This window comes from Suricata suricatta, chromosome 1 (assembly GCF_006229205.1).
Source record: "Suricata suricatta isolate VVHF042 chromosome 1, meerkat_22Aug2017_6uvM2_HiC, whole genome shotgun sequence".
In the NCBI taxonomy this organism is placed as follows: Eukaryota; Metazoa; Chordata; class Mammalia; order Carnivora; family Herpestidae; genus Suricata; species Suricata suricatta.
In genome coordinates, this window is record NC_043700.1 from 154,836,951 (window position 1) to 154,847,470 (window position 10,520).

Below are 10,520 nucleotides of genomic sequence, written 5' to 3' on the forward strand. Positions count from 1 at the left end.
GTGGCATAATGTGGTGCTCATTTACATGCCTAAGCCTCCATTTGCCCACCTACAAAGGTAAGTTCCCCTGGAAGACTGTGACCCAAAATAGAAATTTCTGGAGTTATCTATTTACAAGAATCTCATTAAGATTATCCGATTTGGATATCATATAGTCATCCAATAAAGATTTATTGAGCATCTATTAAGCCATGCTTCTCAAACTGGGATAAACAACAGAGGAGAGCAGCAGTGCACCAGAAAATATGGAGACTCAGCAATTCAATATTGGACATCTTTCATGACATGTAAGCATTTCATCACGTTTTTATGTTAAAATATATGTGGATGTACAGAAGAGAAGGATGCAAAATGCTTATGAAGTTTTAGGAAGGAGCACTTGAGGCTCATGGTAGATTTCTTTGACATGTGTCTTCCAGAATTTGGCGGCAGAGGGAGGACGTTTGTTCATTCTCTTCTGCCATTAATTGAACACCAATTGTTAAATAAGCATCTTAGAAGATGCAAAATAACACCCCTGCAAAAGTATATAACCTGAGCTGAAACAAGATACTTGGAACACATGAATCAAGTAGATATTCATATATGTGTCTTTTGAGAAGTTTAAGAGGTTTCTTCTGTGTCTATGAAACCACTTACTATTAGACTCCTACGTGACAGAACTATGAGAAAACCAATTCAGGGGCCCCACTAGAGAAGCTTCAAGAAGAAAATGAAATGCAGCAGGTAGCTCATTAAGGAGACAGATTTAAGTAGAGAAAAGAAAGCATCCTCCTTACACAAAGCAAAATCTCATATGGCTAAGCTGATCAATGGGCTTGGAAGTATGCGGGGGGGGGGGTTCCAAAACCCCCTTGGGATTGGGAGAAGCCCATTCCAGATAAACAGAGTGACATCTAGAGAAGGGACAAAGTCAGGAAAAGCCAAGTTGTATACGGAGTGATCAATTGATCTGAAACAGACGTTTCACCGAGCAGCCAGCACAGTCTAACAAAGAAACCTAGGACCCAAAGACAAAGAATGTGAAATGTACCGGCCACTTAACACATACTCAGATGAAGTTTGCTGACCTGCAGGAAAAGGACAAGGCAGGGACTTGCTCCCTGGTAAGTAACACACGTTCAGCACCAGAACCAACCGGAAATAGTTCCAGTTAGCTTCCTCCTCCATTTCTCTCATCTCCTATCTATTCTCTCCCACTCTAACACACACAGAGAAAATATTTTGCAACACTGCCCACACCATTAGCTTCATTATAAGCAATTATGTCCAGGAACAGTCCTGATGACTCATCTGAAAGTGGAACAGCTTGTGCTGGTGGATGAAGGGGAAAGAGTTAGGATTGCCCAGATTGGGGTGAATTGTACTCATGCAAATTGTCATGTTCACATCTTCGTAGTTGCTAGATTGTCCACTCACCTTGGGAAGGAACTCTGTCTTGATTAAGGTATTTCTCTGTGTCGTGGCACATAGTGTGGAGATTGGTAGGAATCAATAAATAGCACCATTTCCCCTCACTCAATACCTAAACCACCTGAGAAATACAAAGGAAACAAACAAATGGAAATTAAAAACTTAGCAGCTCAATTACAGGTAAAAGCTGAATGGGAGCATGTGGTTTAGATATGCAACAACCCTAGATGTCTTAATAACAATGAAAGAAGTAGGCAGACCCACCCACACAGCGACCAAGCACCCTAGGAAGCCACAGGTCTCAACCCACCAGGCAGATGATTTATTGGTGGCCATTACAGAACAGAGCACTGCTTTCTGCGGGTTGACTTCAGAGAGAAGTGGAGGGCGAAGGACTGAGCATTGGATGCTGGGAATTCCTTCCCAAATCAATGGCACCTTGGAGAGACTTGAGCGAGGTGCATGAGAAGCCAGATGTGTTACCTATTAGGTGTCCTTTGGGGCCAAGAAGTCCCTCCCCAGTCTGTGACATTATGAACCATGTGTGCACTGGATTGTCTATGAGATGGGAACCTACTGTGGTCAACTTGAAATAAGAGGCCCGTTGAACAGAGGTGCTCAGTTCTTCCAGCTGATCCTCTGTCTGGTGATGGAAGCTGCAGGGCACCTGCTTGTCCTGGGAAAATAATCAGATCAGTTATGATATTCGTTGTGCAGGAGGCATTGGAGGAGGGCAAAGGGTGTATCAGAAGGGGTCCCGGCACTGCTCCTCCCAGAGACCTCTAGAGTGCAAAGCAGGTTGCTGGAAAGAGGTGAAATGAGTTTGCACAATGAGCCCAGGACCTTCTGGAAGGTAATAAATCTTTCTGGAAGAGAATAAATCAAGGACCCATCATTTCGGGCCTCAACATCTGCTCTCTGAAATCTAAAGACTTAGTATGCCAAATCTATAAAGAACTTATCAGACTCAACACTCAAAAAACAAACAACCCACTTAAGAAGTGGGCAGAAGACATGAATAGACACTTTTCTAAAGAAGACATATATGGGGTGCCTGGGTGGCTCAGTCAGTTAAGCCTCTGGCTTCGGCTCAGGTCAGATCTCACATTCGTGGGTTCGAGCCCCGCGTCGGGCTCTGTGCTGACAGCTAGCTCAGAGCCTGGAGCCTGCTTCCGGTTCTGTGTCTCCTTCTCTCTCTACCCCTCCCCCTCTCATGCTCTGTCTCTCTCTGTATCAAAAATAAATAAAACATTAAAAAATGTTTTAAGAAAAGAAGACATACAGATGACCAACAGACACATGAAAAGATGAAATACCACCTCGCACCTGTCAGAGTGGCGTCAGTGAACAACACAAGGAAGAACAGGTATCGGCGAGGATGCAGGGAAAGGGGAACCCTCTTGCTCTGTTGGTGGGAATGCAAACTGGTTTGGCCACTCTGGAGAGCAGTATGGAGGTTCCTCAAAAAAAAAACACTGAAACTATAACCACCCTCTAATCCAATAATTGCAGTATTAGGCATTTACCCAAAGGGTACAAAAATACAAATTTGAAGGGTTGCAGGCACCTCAGTGTTTATGGCAGTACTATCAACAATACCCCAACTATGGAGAGAGCCCAAATGTCCGTCAATGATGAATGGGTAAAGAAGATGTGGTACATATACACAAAGAATATTACTCAGCCATCAAAAAGAATGAAATATTGTCATTTTCAATGATGTGGATGGAGCTAGAATGTACTATGCTAAACGAAATAAGTCACTCGGAGGAAGACAAATACCATATAATTTCACTCATCTGTGAAATTTAAAAAACAAAACAGATGATCATATGGGAAGGTGAGGGAAGAAGAGAGAGAAACAAACCACATGAGGGGCACCTAGGTGGCTCTGACAGTTTAATGTCCGACTTTGGCTCAAGTCATGATCTCACTGTTCCTGTTCGTGGGTTTGAGCCCCTCATTGGGCTCTGTGCTGACAGCTCAGAGCCTGGAGCCTGCTTCGGATTCTGTGTGTCCCTCTCTCTCTGCCCCTCCCCTGCTCATGATCTGTCTCTCAACAATAAATAAATTTTAAAAATTAAAAAAAAGAAACAAACCACATGAGATTCTTAACAATAGAGAACGAACTGAGGGCTGATGGCAGGAGGTGGGGGAGATGGGGCTAAATGGGCACTGGGGTCTAAGGAGGCACTTGTGATGAGCACTGGGTGCTGTATGTAAGGGGTGAATCACTGAGTTCTACTCCTGAAACCAATATTACACTGTATGTTAACTAACTAAAATTTAATTTAACTTTTAAAAAAAGAAAGAAAGATCTAAAGTCTTGCAAACTGGCTGGGCATGGTGGAAACAGCATCAATCTTTCTAAGAGACAATAAAATTTGGGAATGTAAAGCAGATTAAAGCAAAAAGACTTTTATCTTTTATTTAAGTTATTTTAAAACAGCACTTTCCTCTAGAAGGTTTATTACTTTTCAGCATTAAAAAAGAAAGTCTAACGACACAATAATGCTTTGCTAGTACTATATACATGTATACATAGAACATTCATTGGACAATAGTAAATCAGTGGTAATCACCATGGAACTGGGCTGTAAGTGAATTGTGTACTAAAACAGAAGAATTTATAATATATAATACTGTGACTAAAGCATGTTTAGACCACTTATAACTAAAATGTTCAAGCCTACTAGCACACAAATAAGAAATGATCTCCCTAATTATAAATAATTACTGCAAGTTCATTTTTGAAAAATAGATTTGCTCTCTTCTTAGAAACAGCCCAGTGAATGTGTGTGTGTGTATGTGTGTGTGTATAAAGCTCACAGAGTTTTTGAGTTAAAAAGGATCTTCGACATCATCTAGTTCCTTAGTTCAGAGGATACTCCAATACTCTTGCTTTACAGATGAGCAAAGTCACTTTATCGATGAATCAAGGTCAAGTTGTTTCAGAGACAAAACCAGACCAGTCTTTTATTTTCTAGCTTATACCTTAAAATGCATATTTGAAAATATTTCCTAATTCTGAATTTTCTCTATTTTAGTATGACTTTCCATCTACCTGATCCAAATTAAAGCAGTTTTCTGCCCAGACAGGAACTGTAGGAGAGAATTGGGAAGTGATACAAAGCTGTCGCACACCGCGGCACTTCCTGGGGACAGACGTATTGCAGGAAGATGTGGAGGTTTCCAGGGGACCTAGTGACCCCTGCAAAGGGCCCCAGGAACATGCTCCCTTGGGCATATGTTTACATACAATTTGCAAAGGTAAACTACTTTAACCACAGCTGGTGCAGACAGCCAGCTGTCCTTTTCCGCTCCAACTTCCTGTAGGTCACATTTCCCTGCTGCCAAGGGCATTAGAGCATCTGCGAGGAGTTTTGGGATCCTGCTAAGGAGAAATTGAGCGGGGAACGTGTTGTGTTACCTGCAATTTGGAAAGTGTTTTGGAAAGTTTCAGTGAAATGAATAAGACACAACAACATCGTTGGATTTCTTATTTATTAGAGAACCGGAAGAAAAAATTGTCTAGCTTTATTGAAGTGTAATTGTTAAAACTATGTAAATTTAAGGTGTACAGTGTGATGATTTGATATATGTATATATTGTGAAATGATTGCCCCATAAATAAAGTTACTTAACACATCTCTTACCTCACATAGTTACCTTCTGAAAGAAAGTTCTGATTAAAAAATTAGAAGAATATGAAACAAAAGAGGTTACCACAAAGAATGAAATTAGTAGAAATTAGTCTGACATTGAGAAGCAAGTTTATGATAAAAAATTTCCAGATCATATGAAAAGCAGTAATTCATCAAGAGGGAAAGATACATTTCAAATAGAAGTAACATATAGGTTTTTGGATTGTTTAATAATCCTACCAATGAAGAAGAGCAAAAATATATGCAATTGGGAAACTATTTTAATTTCTTGCCAACTTGACATGATATAGTGCCATCTAAAAAGATAACAGAAATCACAGTATATTCCTACAAGGGGGAGGCAAAGAGCCAAAATGGTAATAAGTGCAGTCCATTCAAACAGCATTTTATTTTATTATTTTTTTAATGATTATTTATTTTTGAGAGAAAGAATGAGCGGAAGAGGGGCACAGAGAAGGGGGACAGAATCCAGGTGGGCTTTACCCTGACAGCAGAGAGCTGGACACCAGGCTCGAATTCACAAACTGCGAAATCATGAACTGAGCTGAAGTCAGATGCTTTATTGACTGAGCCCCCCAGTCCCCCCCCCAACACTTTGTTAGATTAGACGCTGCACCAGGGCGTAGTTATTTATTAGAGACTGAGTATCTGAATCCCGCTCAGGTCATGAATTCACCACTTGTGAATTCGAGCCCCCTGTCAGGCTCTGTGCTGACAGCTCAGAGCCTGGAGCCTGCTTCGGATTCTGTGTCTTCCTCTCTCTGCCCCTCCCCTACTTACTCTCTGTGTCTCTGTCTCTCTCTCTGTCGCTCTCTCTCTCTTTCCCTCAAAAATAAATAAACATTAAAAAAATTTTAAATTAGACACTGTATAAGCTAGAAAATGTCCTGAAATCTTATAGCTGATAAATGAATGATAGATTTCTCCAGATTTGACCACAAACCTCAATATATACATGACATTACAAATGAATTGTGAACCTGAGGGAAATTCTTCTCAACTCTCAATAGTAAACAAATTTTATTGAGCCATGGATTTTATTAGAGAAAATCTGAATTTTCTTTCTATTCTCACATAGAAGATATTACAAAATCATTTTTTATGAAGAGACAGATAATTGTTTAAATGTTGGGGGAAAGTGTTAGGTGTGTGAGACAGTTAATTAACAAAAAAAATACTTTCTTTTTTTGGATTGGGTGATGTTTGTAGTAATTGTCTGCTTTTTGAGATTTGTAACTTGTTGTCATTTCTCATTTTAAGATACTCTCTTCCATATCTGATTTTGTACTTATAATTTTGGATTCTTTCACCTTAAAGAGAGTCGCTCAAATGGAATAAGCTACAGGTCTCACAAAACCAGGACCTGGCCCTGGATTTAAATTTAAATGGCAATAGGGAAGCGTCCAACTTCAGCTTGGGTCATGATCTCACTGTTCATGGGTTCAAGCCTACGTCCAGCTCTGTGCTGACAGCTCAGAACCTGGAGCCTGCTTCAGATTTTGTATCTCCCTCTCTCTGTGCTCCTCCCCTGCTTGTGCTTGCTCTCGCTCTCTTGCTCTCTCTCAAAAATAAAATAAAAACATTAAAAATTTTCAATAAAAAGAATTTTAATGGCAATGCATTTTCTTAATAGGAAGAAATGAGGGCCTCTTTTTCAAGCTTTGGGGAGCTCTCAGAAGCCCATCTGGGTGGTCATGGGACTGACTGTAAGTTGTTCCGGGCTTTGACCAGCAGGTGGCAGTGAGGGAGAGCAATTCCAAATAAAAACCCCAGTTGTCATCAAATAATAGCGGACAGATAACAGGTTATTTTTTCCATACTGCCTGGTACCAGATGTTTTTACTTTGGTGCTTCAGAGTATTTTAGAGGAAGGATGTTTTAAGAGAGACATGAAGCATAAATATAGCCTCCCTAACCAGTTAAAATATACCAAAAAAGCAATATATTTAATAGCATGTAGACCCTCCCCTCAGTTATAATTATTTCGTTACACCATGATGGGCACCGTGCTTCGGAGTTTTACTATACCTCAACCAGTTTCTCCTGAAAGGTGTCTTCTTCCTTATTACCCTGCAGGAGAGGCCGTTGTTTTTCCACTTAGGAACAGCCTCTTCTAATCTGGAAAAGCAAATATAAATTTACACAGTCTGTTAGACGCAGAGCTAAGAGAACGTCATGTTGATGAGAACCAGCCAAAGCAACCATAGCAGCGGCGTAGGCTGACGGCAGGCGGAAAGACTGTGGGGAGTTGAACCCCAGGGTACTTTCCAGGGCTGACACCCCAGATCCTTGGCCTAACAGTGACCAGTAGCAGGTAAATACTTCCGTGGGGCTGGCCCTGTGCCAGGCATTGTTCCAAGTCATTCACAGTGTCTATTCAGTTTAAACAATGCTCCAACCATACTATCAGGTGGTCCTGTTAACTGCTCTTGTTTTCGGATGAGGAAACTGGGCCACAGCGAGGTTAAATACCTTACCTTATGCCACGCAGGAAGGGGTAGAGCTGGGCTGAGCCGAGGCAGCTGCTTCAGGAACTCAGGCTCTTGGGCCACCTGCTGCTGCCTTTGCCGTACACCCAATCCTATTTGTACCCCTTCCAGAGAGAACGCCATTGGGAAACAGTCAGCAGGACACCCCCCCTAACACAGTCATATTGCCATACTCCCGTCTTTTAACAATGATAAAGAGGAGGCTACTGCTCAGTCCGATTCCCCCCTCCCTGCTCAGAAAGCTGCATTGCCCCGGCGCGGGAGAGGCAGAACTCTACCTGACTCACGTCCCTTCCGCAGGGACTGCCCCCGCCAGCTGCCGGCTCTGCAGCTCCACGCGGCATCTCCCTGGGATTTCTCCCCACGCGGCGCTCCCCCCGGGTTATCCGGAGCCTCTCCTTTCCCAGCTGCGGACCACTGAGAGACTAGGTGGTGGCCACGTTCCACTCAGCCCCCAGTCCCCGCCCTGGCTTCGCCCCATCCGCTCCTGGGAAGCTGAGATCCCTGAGGTCACCAAGAACCTTCAATGAGCCCCAACCAGGACCTGCCTCCTCCCTCGGCTCCCTTCCACAGCCCTGCCCTGCCTTCCTTAGCCCTGCGAGCGGATTCCTCCGCCTGTTTCTTCTCTTCACTTTTCTCTCCACCCACCCTCTGCCTGACCCTCTCTCTCATCCTGCCAACCCCAACTACCTCATACAGACTGGAGGGTTCTAACGCCTCCTGGTTTCCGCCGCTCTCCTTTGCTCCTGTCCCTTATTTCCCACTGGCCCTCCTGCATCTCTCTTGAGCTGTGTCCACTGGAAGGGCCCAAGTATTAGCTTCTGCCCACCAGCTGCCTCCCTCCTCTTATATCCTGTTTCAGCCAATGGCCTCATCCCTCACCCGTGCCAGAAACTCCAGCTCCATCTTGCATCCCTCCCTCTCCCCTGAGTCCTGCCCTATCCTCACCCCCCGAACGGCCACCTTGTCCCACCCATCTCCCTGAAACACACTCACAGCGGATCACTTTCCTACTTGAAGATCTTTGCTGGCTTCCGTGTGTGTTCCTCAGTATGTCACTTAGGGACTGCTGCAGGCTGGCCCCCTCTCTGGCCTCAGTGCCCCCGCTATTCCCTCACTGGACACCCTCCACGTCAGCCACACGGGGGCAGTCTGGCCACACGGCTGCCAAAGAATATAACTGCTGCACAGACAGCCTGGCGTCAAGCTCTAACGCCATCGCTTCTAGTTACTTGACTTTCAAACTATTATTTAATTGCTCTGGGCCTCAGTTTCTATACCTGCAAAATGGCTATACAGATCGTTTTCTAACAAGGATGCCTATTCACTGAACAAATATTTACAGAGTATCTACTGCATACCAATGTTACATTCAGAATACAATAAACATTAGTTCATTCTCTCCGTACCTACTTCCTCTTCACCTTTGTTAATGCAGCACTTTCTACATGAGCAGGACCTCACACACACACACACACACACACACACACACACACACACACATACACACACACACCATCCTTCAAAGGCCAGCCCAATAGTTATTTGTGACATTTACGGACTGCTGAGCCTTGCCTTGCAGGCTGGGGGACTATGTGAGTTTTGTTGGTTTTCTAATGGGTTCTTTCTTCCCATAGGCTGGGAGCTCTTTTGAAAGTAAGAATGATGTCCTATGTATCTGCATCTGATGCATCTAAATATGGACATAAATATATTCAAGAGGAAAAAAATTACAGGGGTGCCTGGGTGGCTCAGTCGGTTAAGCCTCCGACTTCGGCTCAGGCCAGATCTCATGTTTGTGGGTTCAAGCCCCGCGTCGGGCTCTGTGCTGACAGCTAGCTCAGAGCCTGGAGCCTGCTTCCGATTCTGTGTCTTCCTCTCTCTGCCCCTCCCCCTCTCATGCTCTGTCTCTCTCTGTATCAAAAATAAGTAAAACATTAAAAAATATTTAAAAAAAAGTTACAGTGTTACCAAGACTGTAATCCAATACATGGATATTTTTTTTAAAAAACTTTAAACAACAACAACCACAACAAAACATTGTCCAGACAGGAAATCCTCCGCCATCAGTCCCAGAAAAAGGTAAGATGTCCTGTGACCAGTCAGCAGACACAGATGAGAAAGCCATGTGCTAAAAAAAAGAGATGATTCCTTGTTGTGGCTGCTGTTTCAATAAGACTGGAAGGATCGGGAGTTGGAGCAGAGAAGGGGCAAGAGGTGAAGGCTGTGCCCACTCAGATGCGCTGTGAGGACCTGAAGGCCCACCAGACGGACGGTCAGTTTTCATAAGAAGAAAGAGGGAAAGAGGGAAGGGAGGAGAGAGAAAGAGAGGAAGAGGGGGAAGTTAGGAGAAGGAAGGGAAGGGAAAGGAAGAGAGGAAAGAGCCACTTTTCTGGGGAGAATTGTTGTTATGCCCATCGGAAGCTAAGTAGAAAGTTTTATTTTTTTAAGAATTTTTTAAAGCTTATTTATGTATTGAGAGAGAGGGGGGGGGAGTAGAGAGGGAGAGAGAGAGAGAATCCCAAGCAGGCTCCGCTGTCAGCACAAACCTCATGACCCTGAGATCATGACCTGAGAGGAAGCCAAGAGTCAGGCCCGGAACCTTTTAACCGAATGAGCCACTCAGGCTCCCGGAAGGGTTCTTTTTTTTTCTTTTTAATAAAAAAGATAAATGTTTTTTTTTAAACGTTTTCTTAATGTATGCTATAGCATGAATGAAACTTAAAAACATTATACTAAATGAAAGAAGCCAGTCACAATAGGCCACATATTATGTGATTCTATGTGTATGAAATATCCAATATAGCAAATCCAGAGAGACCGGAAGTAAATTAGCAGTTGGGGGGGGGAAGGGGAGGAAGTGGGGAGTAACTGCTAATGGGAATGGGGTTCCTTTTGGGTGGTGAAAATGTTTTGGAACGAGTATTGTTGGTTGTGTTATTTGGTGACTATA

At 43.4% G+C, this 10,520-nt stretch overlaps 1 long non-coding RNA gene across 3 annotated transcripts in view; it reads right to left on the reverse strand.

Annotated features, from left to right (window-relative positions):
* LOC115285566 overlaps positions 1-7,655 on the reverse strand; it is a 9,380-nt gene extending 1,725 nt beyond the window's left edge. For 2 of the 3 annotated variants that reach the window (XR_003905583.1, XR_003905580.1), the window contains exons 1-4: positions 7,556-7,655; positions 7,107-7,196; positions 1,991-2,089; positions 1,420-1,534 (exon numbers count right to left, since the gene is read on the reverse strand). This is a non-coding gene — a long non-coding RNA (uncharacterized LOC115285566). Of the gene's footprint in view, positions 1-1,419; positions 1,535-1,990; positions 2,090-2,739; positions 2,820-7,106; positions 7,197-7,555 lie in introns of those variants that run through there. The other variant, XR_003905587.1, reaches the window with a different exon arrangement.
* Between the last annotated feature and the right edge of the window lie 2,865 nt (positions 7,656-10,520).